General features: G+C 41.7%; 1 long non-coding RNA gene across 9 annotated transcripts in view; it reads left to right on the top strand.

Annotated features, from left to right (window-relative positions):
• Window positions 1-15,588, top strand: part of LOC140387439 (uncharacterized) — a 141,494-nt gene that overhangs the window by 18,754 nt on the left and 107,152 nt on the right. For 2 of the 9 annotated variants that reach the window (XR_011933865.1, XR_011933864.1), the window contains exons 1-2: window positions 5,116-5,262; window positions 6,484-6,797. The exons of 5 other annotated variants lie outside the window; for them this stretch is intronic. This is a non-coding gene — a long non-coding RNA (uncharacterized lncRNA). Of the gene's footprint in view, window positions 1-5,115; window positions 5,263-6,483; window positions 6,798-15,588 lie in introns of those variants that run through there. 2 more of the 9 variants (XR_011933863.1, XR_011933867.1) reach the window with 2 other exon arrangements.

The following is a 15,588-nucleotide window of genomic DNA, read 5'->3' as shown; positions in this document are numbered from 1 at the left end:
AAATACATTACAAAAAAATACTTCATGTGATAACTGTTGCAATCCAAACGCCCAGCATCTAGTTGTATTGTATGCGGCTCAATTAAATAAAGAAAAAAATTAAATTCCTGATTTAAATGAATTACTTGCATTTTAATAGCGCCTCCACGACCTCAGGACGTCCCAAGGTGGGGGGGGGGGGGGGGGTTACGGTCAATGAAGTACTTTTGAAGTGTAGTTAGTCACTTTTGTAATGGAAGGAATATTAATTTAACGCAATATCAGTTCATTTGAGAGGGAGGGACTTTTTGTATAAAAAGTGAGGCGAACAGAGTCTTGTTTTGCTTAACCAATTGGCCAATGACGACTACATTTCTGTTGGACCTTACTCTGCAATTGACAGAACAGGTCTGAGTTACCTAATGTTACGGTTTTCAGATTTTATGTGATTGGACTTTCGCCGAAAGCATTTCATCCAATATAATTAATGGTTGCCTGGTGGGGATAAGCTATATAGATGAACATTACAAAACCGCAAAATACCAGTATGTTTGTCTCTTAGTTTCTTTGCTCAGTACATTTATATTAGACACGAACGCAATACTATTCCTTTTCCATCTTTATCTCTATTTTTCTTAGACAGCTGGAAGTGATTTCCAGCCACCATGTCTGTTTTGACAAAAATCCACCTTCCACTTGCATCATGACACACATTCTGCTGACATTTTTTTTTCTCTTGCAATTCAAAAAATAATTCCCAGTTGATCTTTAATAATGAATAAGTGTGTTGAATCACAAAATCGCAAAAACCACCAGAGACACCGCGAAGCCGCTGTGAGAAGTATGATAATGATCCCGAGAATTCTAATAACTCCCTGCTCCTGATAAAATATTGCACTGAATGGTTTTCGAGATACCTAGACAATTACACCTAGTTATTTCAAGCAGCCATTTTGTATCTAATTGATTACAACCAAGTGCATTCAACGCCACAATGTGGCTCTAAAAGATTATAAAAACGCCAGCTAATCAAATAGTTTTTAATCTAATAGCCAATTCTCAGCTGAAATCTGCTGAAAATCACACCGGAATATTCTAATGGGGGCGAAAACGATTGAATTGCAATCTTGCAAGTTGAAAAGGGCAAATTATTATTTTTAAGATTCAGGTTTGAAGTTGGGTATGGGACGGTTGCACTGGCCATTGCTTCTCTTGGTGGAAGTGTATTATAACCCACAGTTGTCAACCTGGCGAATATTAATTTTGACAGCACGCGGCAGTGTTTGATTTGAAAACCCCAAAAGGAGGATAGTGTTTAGCTCTTATAATTGAATGGGAAATTTAAATAACCTAAAGCTGATCTTGTTCCATGCGGTGTCAGGCCTCGGCACTTTGGGTGTGTTGGAATGTATAATTTGTTACAAGTGACATTGGCTACAGTTATGGATGGACCGGCCTTACTTTAAGGATCACCATGTGTGATGTTGGCTAGGGTTTTTTTTTAAATCATGACGTTGCCCCGCAACTCACTTCCCCCAACTAAGTTATTTCCAACAGTTTGGCGATTTATAAATTTATTTTCGAGGGGAATGACCGAAAAATTATTGATCAATCTGACGGCACAAATTACCCAATTGTTACATGGTCAAGGATTTCGGGGTAATATTGATAGGACCCACGGCCCCATTGAGCAGGTTAACTACAGGACAGTTAAATAATACGTGACGATCTTCCATATTGAAAAATAGAAAATCGCCTTTTTTAGATTGTAGGAATTATTTTTTTTTGGGGGGGGGAGACTATTAGAACAGCCATTTGTTTTAATTAAGAACAATATCCATGTGTACTTTTGTAGAATGGAAACGTACCTAAATCAATTGGATTGAGAGTCCTCCATGGGAAGCATGCCTGGAATAGTCTCCTTAACACTCAAAGGAAATGTTCCCTTGTCACAAGTCAACAGTATCAGAAAGTTACAGACAACTTGGATCGAATCATTTCCAACTGCCTGTATTGTAGCACAAAAGGCATTGATTTGTCGAACCACCCCTCCCAAAAACCAGGACTCTAATCATCCTAGGCACTCTATTCCGGATTTTGGCATCGAAGGTCCAAATCCATGTAAACGAGTGTGAACCATGGGCTCAATCCGTAAAATATATAGCTAAATAAATCCTTAATAAATACTGACAAACAGGTCTCTTTGTTAGATTTTTTTCCCGCAGGTATAAAATGATAAAGTTAAACACGAAGAAAGTAAGAAAGTAAAATAAATCAATGAAGTATTTTAGACCAGGCCAGTTTTTTTTGTTCCGCCTTGTGTGAGGCATTTTTTTTCATGTAATGACAATTAAAAAAACTTAATATTGAAGCAGAAATCTCGTTTTTGCAATAATGGTGTAAAAAGAAACGGTGTATTGAAGGGAGCTTGGCAAAAGGTTTCAGGAAAAGACCAGAATTTAAAATAGCAAAGCTTTCGACCAAATTGATTTGAAGAATCAGAAGAAATGTTTAGAGTCAAACTTGGGGTCTGGAGGACGAGTAGAAACACCTTTCGCATTGGTCATTTCTTTCTTTTCAACAAAAGGAGGTTGTTAAACTCTGAGAATATATAAAAATGCAACATTTCCGTGACATAGTTTAAAATGAGGAGATGCATCAAAGATTTAAGCCTTGGGGGTGTGATGGAGGTACGTTTGCAGCCTTCTTTAACACTGGTTTCATCATGGCTACTGCCAGTATCTTTCTGTTATGGTACCAACAGAGGAGTAAAATACCCCCCACATTCCCAACCCGCAAACTAAACCGAGGCGTTGTTTGAGGTTAAGCCAGATACTCAAGTGAGTTGTCAGAGAGAGCAAGTGACTTCCGCGTCGCCCCACACATTAAAAGATAAATAACAGCTTGGCTTTGAACTCTCTGATTTTATATAAATATATGTTTCTATACATTACTCGCGAAAACGCCATTTGAAAGCACATTGAGAAGTGCCTCTCTATGTGTACCTCCAAAAGTTAACGCCTAGAATCTAGTTGATTCAAAAATAGCTGGCTACGTCTCACAATTCTGTACAAACGGTAAACGAATGTCAGAATCCTCCATTCACTTTAAAAATGTTGATTCAGATCTTAAACTATCCGGATGCGCTCTTTCGGTTCAACCTAGCTAATTTAAGGTTATGACGCAGTTGCCAGGTTTTTTTCTCTGCCCAGCTCCCAGTTATATTTAGAAGACTTGGCGTTGGCCGGTCGTCAGGACCTGAAATAAAATAAAATTGTGCCTAATCGTCAGTCCCGGACTAACCCTAGCTATCAGCTGCCCTGAGACCGATTATTAATGAGCGGGTGAGTGTGAATTCTCTGTAAATCCAGTGAAGTACATTTGTTACATTATTCTCTGAATCCCTGATCATTTAAACAGTGGCAGATCCTCCCTTTAAATGTCACATCAAGTTCAAGAACAGTTCGTTTCTGTTCGTCACACCGAGTTATTGAATTCTAACATGGGTTATTTTGTTTTAACAGTAGTTCCACATCCCTGCGCGCGCGCACGCAAGCCTTTCTTTTGCAAAAGAACCACAGAAGATTTATTGGTGCAGTTAGTATTTTGCTTCGTGTTTCTGTTTATCTTTTCTTGTTTGGGAAACCGGAGAGACTACTTTCCAAGCGCAGCAAACTGCACAATATACATTAGAAGGAGAATCTGTTTCCCCACAGTGATGTGCAGCACTGTTGTTTAGAACATGCAGTCCAGAAGGTGTTCAGCTTTTCAATGTCCCCATGTTGCTCTGATTCCCAGTGAATTTTTGTTTTCTCGGTCAATGACCAGACCTGCCTTATTTTGTGGAAGAAACATATGCTAATTGCCCAGGGTGGAAATGAAATCCCGGCCACACGGCTCGCGGGGAGTGTAGTTTCGCGCGCGATTTGTATTTTTGGAGCAAGCTCTTGTGTGGCTGGGCTCTGGGGATTGTTCACGCAGGCCGAGGTTGGTAATTTAATTGCGGGCCCTGTATAATGAGCCTGTTCATTTGTCAGGAAGGTCCATTTGCAAATCCCATTCTGCAACCTTGCACTGCCACAGGGGGCAGTGGCGAAAATGAATTAAATGAAAAGTCAAGATTGGCGAGGAACGCGTTGCAGAATAAGCGGCTCAATTTTGTAATCGTAGCCAACAACGTTTATTTTGTGAGTTTTAAAATGGCGTGCATTGGGTGGTGTCCCAATTCCCTGTGCAATCTTAAACACGAAATATTCAATCTTTAAAGGCAAGGAACTGTAATCAGGGGTGAGATTGGGGCTAATTTATAATGAATTAGCCAATACAGACTGATTCTACTGCCAGTGAGGGTTCTTAGTTTTTATTTTAAATATCTCTGCCTCCTGATGCAGGGGAAATCATTTTAAAGCTTCAAGTAAATGGAAGTTTGAATTTAACTTGAAATCTCCCACCACTGGTCCCTGCTTCCTGATTGGTTAAAGCATTCACTCTTAATATTTGAATTGTGGAATTTCTTACATGCTGCTTGCTCGTCAGCAGGGGACGATTTATATCCTGACCCCCCCCCCCCTTCGAGTTCCAAAGGTTCAGCTACTGAATTATTCTCGATGCTGTTTGAATGGGATGCAATTCCTCAAGCCAAAAAAAAAGGCGGCAAATCTTTGTGATTTGAATAAAGCTGGCGGGAGACTGGGATTGGTTCGCGTTGTCGTACCGTCACCACTGCAGGACCCAATTAGCATGTGAATAGCAGTGGATCTTGTGTGTGACTGAGAGAGAGAGAGCGGGAGAGAGAGGGAGAGAGAGAGAGCACTCTCTCAGGCGGTGGGAGACTCAGATTAAATCAGGGGTTGAATGCAAACATGTTCAGCATCCCTACCTCCCGACCCATTCCCGAGTCTGCCCATGTACAAAGCCTAGGGAGAATCGAGCTCGCGAGGGGCCTCCAGATGCTTGTTGCTGACATTCTCTCTACCTTCTTTAATGACAGATAGAAAATCGTCGTGACCCTCCCCCCCCCTCCCCCCTCTCCCCACTCTCTCTCTTCCACCGGCTGAAATGTGGAGCGGAGGTTGGCTGCTCTCTTTGGTTATCTAGCTGTATGAGTATTGCTGATCCATCATAAAGCTAGATAACCGAAAGTAGGAGCCACTTCCATAGCTTCGGGGAGCGAGCGGTGCCGAAAATGCAAAGAAAGAGTCCAAGAAAAGTCCCAGGCACAGTTGTTTTAACAGACCGACTCTCGAGACAATACCAAGGATGGAGCAAGGGCCGCGATGCAACGTGAGTATAATTTCCCTCTCCATAAGCAACTCGTGATTTTGAAAAGTCTGTCGATTGCAGAGACACATGGCTGGTTTTTTGTAACCCTCATTGTGATGCTATTTGAGGACCGAGCACATTATGCACTTTAAACAGCAATTGAATTACCCCCCCCCCCCCCTTCCTTGCGATTTAACACATCAATAGGAGCAACATTCGTCCTAAAATGCGTTGGGTAGATTTCAGGGTTCACAATAATTGTTTGGCGCGAGGGCCTCTGGAAACACAGGTTTTAACTAGATTAAACATTCCTTCATTAGATTACACTCAGAACCCAACCGTCGCGGAATGTGCAGCCAGATTAGCATTCCAGACCTTTTTTTTTGATTGGGTTTGAGTCCGGCCCCGTTAAGAGGTCAAGTTCTCGATAATTTTGGTCACTTTTTGAGGCCGCGGTGACAGCTGTTTGTTGCTGACCTCTGGGTATCTAGGAACGGTGAAGTGGAGCAGAATTAACGCCAACGTTTCTTTATTTTCACGTGGAAGGAGGCGGGCGGAGGGGGCGGGGGCCTGTCAGGGACCCTCAGTCCCATCTCCACCACAGACAGACCACATTGGGAACTGTCCAGTCAAATCTGCCACTGACATGGTGCTGAATTCTAATGAGATGGTCCACTTTGTGACCAGCACTCCTGGCTCTCTGTCTGCCTCGCGTTCACCCTCATTTTTTCTTTTCAGCCCCCCAAATAGCCATCTAATATCTGAACTATTCCATTGGGGACTATAATCGCCCCGCTCCCTCACAGTCAGCGTCCGAATTCAGCACTTCCCAAAGACTCACTCTTGTTTGGCTAGAGCGAATGCTCTTTGGAATTTGACATTTATTTACCATTAAATAAAAGCCCCCTTCTTAGAGCACACAACATTCTTCTGACTTTTTGCAGTAATGTATTTTAATATTTAAAAAACCGATAGAATAAAAACAATACAGCAAACCAGTAAAAAAACACACTTTTGAATGGATTTTATGTGTAATGGAAATATATACATATTCTATAATTCATAGTGTTTGTATATTTATATCTAAAACATGCTATGGGTTTTACATCTACCAGACACTTTTAGTGACATTTGAACTAGTTATTCCCAGGGTGACAGGCCCTTGGGAAAACTCTTCTCTCGGGCAGGTTGAAACCGGTAAATTATCAGATTGCACAAGAATCTGTTTTAATCTGTTTTCAGAGTTGATATCCTATTGACCCGGCCTGTCGGCCACACCGCGAAGCACCTCACTCAACTTGACCCAAATTTTGATCTTGAATCTTGCTAAGATCTTGAATTTCGCTAAGATTTCTTGCTGCTCACCCGTCACTTCAGTCTTATTCTATTGCCCAAATGCTCTTCAATGACCGGAGACTACTGGCTGATTACGAGGGGTCCACTTGAGGGAGGCATTGGAATATTTTCAACTTCAGGCCAATTATTATTTGTGTACGGAAACTGAGGCTGGAATAAACAGACCAATCTGTGGATTCACTAATAAATACTAAGGGCTGGTAAGTTGTCGTATTTGCATTGAAGACCCGGGAATAAGCCAAGGACGAATTTTCCACTGTGCGGCTCGGGAGCTTGTTTAAGACACCCTGCTGGACGGGAATGAGGGACCACAACGCATGTTTGAGTAGAAGCGAATCCCAACCAGCACTCCACTTTTAAGTCGTCTAACGGACAGACAGTTCCAAACTATTGGAAACTAAAATTATTGACCCTCCCACCCATTTATCCCAATGCTGGAAAAGTGGCACAGAAGTGATTTGATGAGCAATAAAGTAAACACAAATGCTACCTTGTGAATCAATAAGTTAGTTGTGACGGTCGTCTTCTCTCACATGTACCCATAGGCACTGCCCTGAAGCGCTTCCCTGAAGTTCAATATTCATTGTTTGACACTGAATTTGATCATTTATTTACGACTCTTGTATGTTTGGCGGAATCAGGATGTGCGTTTAGAAATTGCTGTTGATAGAGAAACATTTCATTTCTAGCCAGGGATTCTTTTTTTTTTACTGAGATCTGTTTTAACTGATAATTTGTTGCTGTTATTTTCACCTTGTTTATTTGATAGGTTGCACATTGATATATTAAAATAACCATAACGTGGGTTTTCCCCTGATGTCCCTGCTGATAACCTTTCCTGTTACTGAGCCACAGAGGAATAAGGTTTGACCCTTGGCCAAATGTTGTAACGGTAACTTGTAATTTACACCTGTAATAAACCTGGAGTAGAAATACCTTCTGGAGTTAACATTGTTCAATATCCAATAGTGGGTTTGGGTCGGTGCCCAAGCTCAGGCAGGGTAACTGGTACCAATTGCTCTCCCTCTTCGATTACATTTGAACCTGAGTAGAATTTGAGTGTAGTTATGGAGCTGGATGCTAACTTGAATAGTATCAGTTGTCCAATGAGCTGGATTAGGGCAGGGGTGAATGCAGACTCTTAAAAGTGCTTATTCACTAAGAATCATCCTGGTCTGGACTGGACAGGGTCTCCATTTAAATAAGCTGGGGAGGGGGGAGGATAAAGATGAGGTTTTAAGTTAAAGTGTGATTTAGCACTGCTGCAACTTCTTAATGTTATTCACTATCATTGTAAATTTATCATCAGATCCAGATATTTTATAACAATAAGATAATAGTTATTACTTCCCCCATTTCACAATGATGGGGTGGTTAAATGACGCTTTCAAAGAAAATATTTGGGTGTATGAAAACTGAACTTTGAATCTGCTAAATATAGAAAACTATTTCATTATACTTTTTAATAATTGGCAGAATTTCTTTGGTGCCTTTAGATTTGGGGCAGAGTTTACTCGACGATTAAAAGTTCAGGTTTCATTTGGGAAAATAATCTAACTCGTTGTGATGGTGTGACACTAAAACATTCAAACTAGGAAAATCTTTACTAAACTAATTAATTTCATTTTGCTTTACAAGGAAGAGTCCTCACTTCCAATCACAAGCCTCTGATCTATTTTGGAAAATGCTAAATTCGGGGAAGGAGAGGAATATTTTCCATCGAACCTTTAAAGAAAGGAGGAGGAAAATTAACTTTAAGGAAGATTTTACAAGGATCACGGTTTCAAAATAAGGGATCGGCCATTTGAGGAGCTAGTTCTTCATTCAGCGGGCTGAGGAGCTTTGGAATAATTTACTCGGGAGCATTTGTTGGTGCTCATCCATTGAGTATATTCAAGATAGATGGATAGATTTTTAGTTATTAAGGGATATGGGGATAGTGTGGGAAGATGGAAATGAGGCAGATGATTAGGAATGATGATATTGAATGCCGGAGTTAGGTCGAATGACCGTGCGGCCTACTACTGCATTTGCTTCTGCTGTACGTGTACAGCTGGGTCTAACTAGCTTTTAAAAATATAATGTACACAGCAGATTAATTAGCTTCTGAAAGAGAAAATCAACATTGATATTAAGATGAAGCTGTGAGGAGACCCACCCAAATGGTCACACCCGTTTCTCTTTCAGCTGCTCACAGATGAGTTGTATATTTCCAGTAATCAGAGTGTTCTTTGTACTTGAATCTTTTTTGACAATTGCTGGACGTGTAAACATTTTTAAAGGTATACTTGTGATTTGTCTGTAATGATAAAGTTTTTCAAATCCTAGGAAGATTTTTTTCACAGTGAATAGCGTATTTTCTGTTGAATTGTGACCTGCAAGATTTTTTAAAATCATAATATTTGAACAAAAGTGGATTTGATGACCAATTGGGGTGGTGGGAGTTAGTGGTTTAGTGGATTTGTCGCTGGATTAGTAATCCAACGACCCAAGGTAATGATCTGAGGACTCGTGTTCAAATCCCAACATGGTAGGTGGTGGAATTTAAACCAGTAGTGGGCAGCACGGCGGCACAGTGGTTAGCACAGCTGCCTCGCAGCGCCAGGGACCCAGGTTCAATTCGGGCCTCGAGTGACTGTCTGTGTGGAGTTTGCATGTTCTCCCCGTGTCTGCATGGGTGTCCTCTGGGTGCTCCCGTTTCCTCCCACAGTCCAAAGATGTGCGGGTTAGGTGGAATGGCCATTTTAGATTGCCCTTTAGTGTTCAAAGGGTTAGGTGTGGTTACGGGGATAGGGTGGGGGCTTGGGCCTAGATAGGTTGCTCTTTCCAAGGGTCGGTGCAGACTTGATAGGCCTCCTTCTACACTATGATTCTATTATTGTGAAGGCAAAGGGCCTTGAACTTGAGGATGGTGCCTTGAAAGTAGAACTGAAAGAAAATATATTTATTAAAATAAACTAAATTAAATGTTGCCCTGAGCATGTGTTCCAGTAGGCCTGTTGTGTTTAAGTGTCTTTCACTGCATGGAGGGTTTTACTTTTTAGTTTTACTTTCTCATATTTAGTGTTTAATTTGTTTAATTTTCCTATGATTCTCAATTCCAACCTCATGTCATTTTTCATAATGGAATTTGTTTTGTTTACCAAAAATCCATTCACGGGTTCAGCTGGTTAATCCTCAAATGGCTTTGCACAGAATACACTACAAGTAGTTCAGGTTAAACATTTGTGATTAAAAACAGACAATGCTGGAAAAGCCTCAGCAGGTCTGTCAGCATCTGTGGTGAGAGAAACAGAGTTAACATTCCAGCTTGCTAACTTTTCATCAGAATGCATCTTTTGTCATGGCTATAAATTATAAAATGCTTGTTAAAATCTATTGATTCCTTGAATGTTTAAATCTCTTCCCTTTGACCATCAGACTTTTCCTTCTGTCCTCTTCTGTTTTACTTCTATGAGTCTATGTTGCCCAGTTGTACCGTAGCCTTTTTTTGGGTGCCTAGTGAATGTAAGCATGCACTGAGTGGAGCAACATGGCCAAACGTGCTCCTTCCACCTTCAGTGTCCACACTCATGTACTTTCAGAAGGGGACCGGCGTCAAGAACTGTTAAGTGCAGGAATCCTACCTGAATTTTCTTCATCTTTATTGCCCTCTCCGCACAGGGACTGGAACTAATTATAATGCCCCAGTTTCTTCCCAGCTGAGATCAGCTACTTCAGCACAAGCCAGGTTGGAATGTAGCACTCCTGTTCTGTGTGACTCAGGAACAACTGCAAGGACACTTTTACCGATTGAAAGGCCCACATTTTAATCCAAATTCCTAACATTTCTTAACTGACACATTAAGACACACACAAATACCTGGGTAGCTGTGAATGGTATTTTATGGTGTAATTCTATGGTTTGAATATTTCACCCCCATGCAGTCCGGTCCCAAGGGAAATATCATGTTTAGATTATTGCGTCATCTTCACTTCTAAGGGCACTATCTTTTTTCGTGCAAAATATATTGTTCCACATTGAGGTTCAGGTAAACTGAATTGATTGTTTGATCACAGCTTCCAGAGTAGTATAAATCCCATGTATAAAATTAATTAATTGCAGTAAAAAAACGTTTTAAGAAATGTAACATTCATAAAATGTTAAGTCTGAGCTGCGACTGAATCGCAACTCAGACTTAAAGCTTGATCAGAAATGGAAGGGGGGGAGCAACTTTATACAGGAGTCAGCGAAACAGAGAAAACAAGTTTCCCATGAACCACCTTGCCTTATGATACAGAAACTATTATTTGGATAAGGGGATCAGGGGTTACGAGGAGGAGGCAGGAGAATGGGTATGAGAAAGATGTCAGGGATGATCGAATGTCAGAGAAGACTCGATGGACCAAGTGGCCTAATTCTGCTCCTATATCTTATGATCTTATGGGACGGATGAGCATGACCTGTGAGTGAAGAATTTGAGCACTCTAAATCCAGCAGGGAAAATGTGAATTCAGGGTCCAGACCTTAGAATGTGCTGGATTCACTTTCAGATTAATATTCCATCTGATACGTAGTTGGATAATGTATATGAGGATGGGACAAGGCAACTATGGAAATATTGAGTGGCATGGCGGTGCAGTGGTTAGCATTGCTGCCTCACTGCGCCGAGGACCTGGGTTTGATCCTGGTCCCGAGTCACTGTACGTGTGGAGTTTACACATTCTCCCTGTGGCTGTGTGGGGCTCATCCCCACAACCCATCGATGTGCAAGGTGGTGGATTGGCCCGCCAAATTGCCCCTGAATTGGATTTTTTTTTTTAACCTTGGAAATATTTGGAGCTCCAATTTTTAAAAAATCTTTCTTGGGATGTGGGCATCGCTGGCAAAGCCAGCATTTGTTGCCCATCCTTGATGGTTGCCCATCCTTAATTGTTCTGGAACTGAGTGGCTTGCTAGACCATTTCTGGGGTGAGTTAAGAGTCAACCACATTGCTGTGGGTCTGGAGGCACGTGTAGGCCAGGTAACGTTGGCAGATTCCCTTCCCTAAAGAACTCTGAATCAGAAGTTTGTGCGTACAAATCCCACTCTAGGCTGTGAGCATATAAGCTAGGCAGATACACTCGCCCTGAACTGAGAGGTGCTCTCTCTAGTGCTGGAAATGAATCAACACTTTTTTTGACTCTCCCAGTGATTAATCATTCTGTGCAATCTAGGAAGAAGAGCGGGGGGTTTCTAAGTGTTATGACCAACATGCAACTCTTAATCTAAATAATTTTAAAAAAAGTTTGCGAAACGGTTACTGAGTTCCCCTAAATACTAATTTCTCTCCGACAAGAAATGTATTGTATCTGAATTGCTTTGAGATGATTCTAACAGAGGAGGCAAGGTGCCATATAAATAGTGCTCTTCTTCCATGGGTTGGAGAGTTTGTCCATTACAGATGAGAGCCGGGCGATGTTGTGGCACAGTAGTTAACACTGCTGTTTCACAGCACCAAGGACCCAAGTTCGATCCCGGCCCTGGGTCCCTGTCCGTGTGGAGTTTGCACATTCTCCCTGTGTCTGTGTGGGTATCACCCCCACAACCCAAAGATGTGCAGGGTAGGTGAATTGGCCACGATAATTGTCCCTTACCCCCCCCCCCCCCCCCCATTGAATGGGGAACTGTGTATCCATTGTGTCATGTGAAATCAAGCATGGTGAATTTCAAGAACAGCCTTCCTAACAAAACAATGAGCCATCGATAGCCAGCCTTTGATTGATGGATATGTTTTTTAACTTTCGAAACCATTGGAGTCACGTTGAAATGTGAACTTTGTACAGCAAAATATCAGAGTTTGTTTTTAATTTTGGTGCATATTCATTCCAACAGCTAATGTCTTCCTTTCCCGGTGTGAGACTATCTGTGACAGTTAACGATCAAAAGATCAGCATAAATACATACAATTTTTCCCAACATAGCTGGCACTCTTGTTGAAAATGGCAGAAATGTTTGAAATTCCTTGTTGAGAATTGAATTGGAAGTGTTGGAAGGGCCAATTGTTAGACCGCCATCAGCAGATGTAGGCTGTTTTTGAGTGAGAAAGAGTCTTGAGACCCTGTATGGGTCTCAGTTATTTTCAGTAGCATGTTTGATGGTTCATCACTTTGGATGGGTTGTGTTTTAGGTTTGCCTGAGGTGAGTTGAGTTCCCATGTGTCAATTGCCAGCTTGGCAATTGTTTCTGAGTTAGAAAATTGTCGGTTCAAGTTTTATCACAGAATTTGAACTCACAATCTGTGATGATACTCAGTGCAGTATTGAGAATGCGATGCACTGTTTGTTGGTGGTTCTATTCTTTGACTGACTTGTTCAACTAAGGCCAAATATACATGCTCAAATTGATGTAAAAAAAACAGTTCACTATTTAAAGAAGATTGGCGAGTTATCGGCGACTAGTGTCCTGGTCCAACAGTTATCCATCAACCCACACCACTAAAGTTGAATGAATTAGTCATTTCCCTCATTGCTGTTTGGGGGACCTTGTGCATATTTTGGGTGCAGAAGCTACTGACATAGCGATAATGACTGCACGTCAAATGTAATGGACAAGTTAGGAAGTGATTTGAGATGTTCAGACATAAAAAGTGCCCTTGCGAATTGTTTCTCCTTTTCATCTTAAGATCCCGCTCATCTCTAATCGTGTTCTTTCTTTCCCTGGGAATAATTTTAACCTACCCTGTTTGGTGGGAAGCTGATGGAATCAGATTGATTTCAGTGATGTATTAAATCAGACAGTATGCAGAATGACCGGCCAACTAATTGTGCCAGTTTCTGGCCAGATATGTTCGGTTAAAATCACCCCTTCTGCCTCACTGTTTCTGGTTTTATTTGTCTTCCACCCTCTCTCTCTCTCTCTCTCTCTCTCTCTCTCTCTTCCCCCCCCCCCCCCCCCCCACTCTCTCTCTTTCTCTCTTCATCTGTAGTTAGTCACTGCCCATTTCTCTCTTCCTCTGTCGCTGTTATTTCTCTCACACTATTTTATCACAACGGTCGTTGATATTTTCTCTCGAGTTCCTTTCACAGTTCGAATAAGGCACCCTACTCACTCCAACTCCCCATTGCATTGAAATGAAGACTTAAAGCACAATTTCTCTCCTGCTCTAATGTACTGTTTCCAGGAGCCTTAGAGCTGTGGAACATTTTACCTCCTTCACTCCTTCACTCTTCTCTTCCTGCTACAATCTAAAAACCTGGGGAAAAAGTGCTATCTAATCGATATATTTTTTGATTGGCCTCATCTTCACCCCTAGTCTCTTTTATCTGTATACTGCCTTTCTGGTCCTTCCCGCGGATTTCAAAATCATAAATAAATTCCCCATTTTCCCAATTGGACTGCTGCAGGCAATGTTACATGATATTGAGATGGTTACACCTAATGCCAATGTGTTTGGCCAGGAAAGGGGTGGGGGGGGGGGGGTGGGGGGGGCTTGTTGATGCTGTTATTCAACCAAACCAATTAAGGGTTGCATTTGGCCCACTATATCCCAATTAGGATTTGTTCAAATTGGTATTTGTTCCAGTCAATGCCAACTGGAAGTTGATGTCAGAGTCAGTTGAGAATAGCAATTGGTGGGGTAGAGAGACATACTGGTGAGTGGCTTGAACGGGAAGGAAATGTAGTGAGAGCTGAAGGGAAGCGGGAGAGATCTTAAACATATAGAAGATTCTTTTGAATTCAGTTGTAATTGCTTCCTGGCAGCCTCTTTACAGTCTGAAAAGCATTTCTCAAGGTTTCAGTGTGTCTTGAAGTCTCTTTTTCTTTCACGGAGGTAAAACAATCAATATAGTTTTAAAATGCTCCCATGTTCAGCTGCTTTCTCCTTCCCCAACTCAATAAAAGACAATCCTGTTGAAGACCCATCTTTTTTCCTTTTGTCAATTGCTTATATATGTCATAGAACGACGAGAGCTCAGAACGAGGCCATATGACCCTTGACTTTCATGTTGATTCTCTGCAAGAGTGACTCAGCTAATCCCACACTCTGGCAGTCTGCAAATCTTCTGTCATCAAATAAGTATCCAATTCCCCTTTGAAAGCCACAAGGCCAGCCTGGTAGCAGTGGGTAGCACTGTTGCAACACAGCTCCAGGGTCCCAGGTTCGATTCCCGGCTTGGGGTCACTGTCTGTGCGGAGTCTGCACGTTCTCCCTGGGTCTGTGTAGGTTTCCTCTGGGTGCTCCGGGTTCCTTCCACAAATCCTGAAAGACGCGCTGATAGGTCATTTGGACATTCTCCCTCTGTGTCTCCGAACAGGTGCTGGAATGAGGCGACTAGGGGCTTTCCACAGTAACTTCATTGCAGTGTTTTTAAAAATTAATTTAGAGTACCCAATTAATTTTTTACAATTAACGGGCAATTTAGCTTGGCCAATCCACCTACTCTGCACATCTTAGGTTTGTGGGGTTGAAAACCACGCAGACATGGGGAGAATGTGCAAACTCTACACGGACAGTGACCCAGAGCCGGGATCGAACCTGGGACCTCAGCGCCATGAGGCAGCAGGGCTAACCGACTGCGCCACCATGCTGCCCGACTTCATTGCAGTGTTAATATAAACCTACTTGTGACAATAAAGATTATTATTATAATTGAATCTGCTTCCACCATACTTTCAGGCGGTGCATTCCAGATCCTAGCCACACACGACGTAAAGATTTTCTCCTTGCCGCCTTTAGTTCTTCTGTGATTTACCTTAAATCAATGTCCACTGGCTTTTGCCCCTTCTGCCAATGGGAACAGTTTCTCCCTTTCTATTATGTCTAAATATCCCATCACCGCCATCAAATCTCCTCAAAACAAAAGGTACACCACAACTTATTTCCTTATTTACTCTATGCCCCTGTTTATAAAGCCCAGGATTCTGTATGCTCTATTAATCACTTTTTCAACCTGTCCTGCCAGCTTCAACAATTTATTTTTATATTTTTAAAATGAATTTAGAGTAACCAATTCTTTTTTTTCAACCT

Source organism: Scyliorhinus torazame, chromosome 12 (assembly GCF_047496885.1).
Source record: "Scyliorhinus torazame isolate Kashiwa2021f chromosome 12, sScyTor2.1, whole genome shotgun sequence".
NCBI classification, from domain to species: domain Eukaryota; kingdom Metazoa; phylum Chordata; class Chondrichthyes; order Carcharhiniformes; family Scyliorhinidae; genus Scyliorhinus; species Scyliorhinus torazame.
The sequence above is the reverse complement of the archived record's forward strand: the minus strand, read 5'-3'. Positions and strand labels throughout refer to the sequence as shown.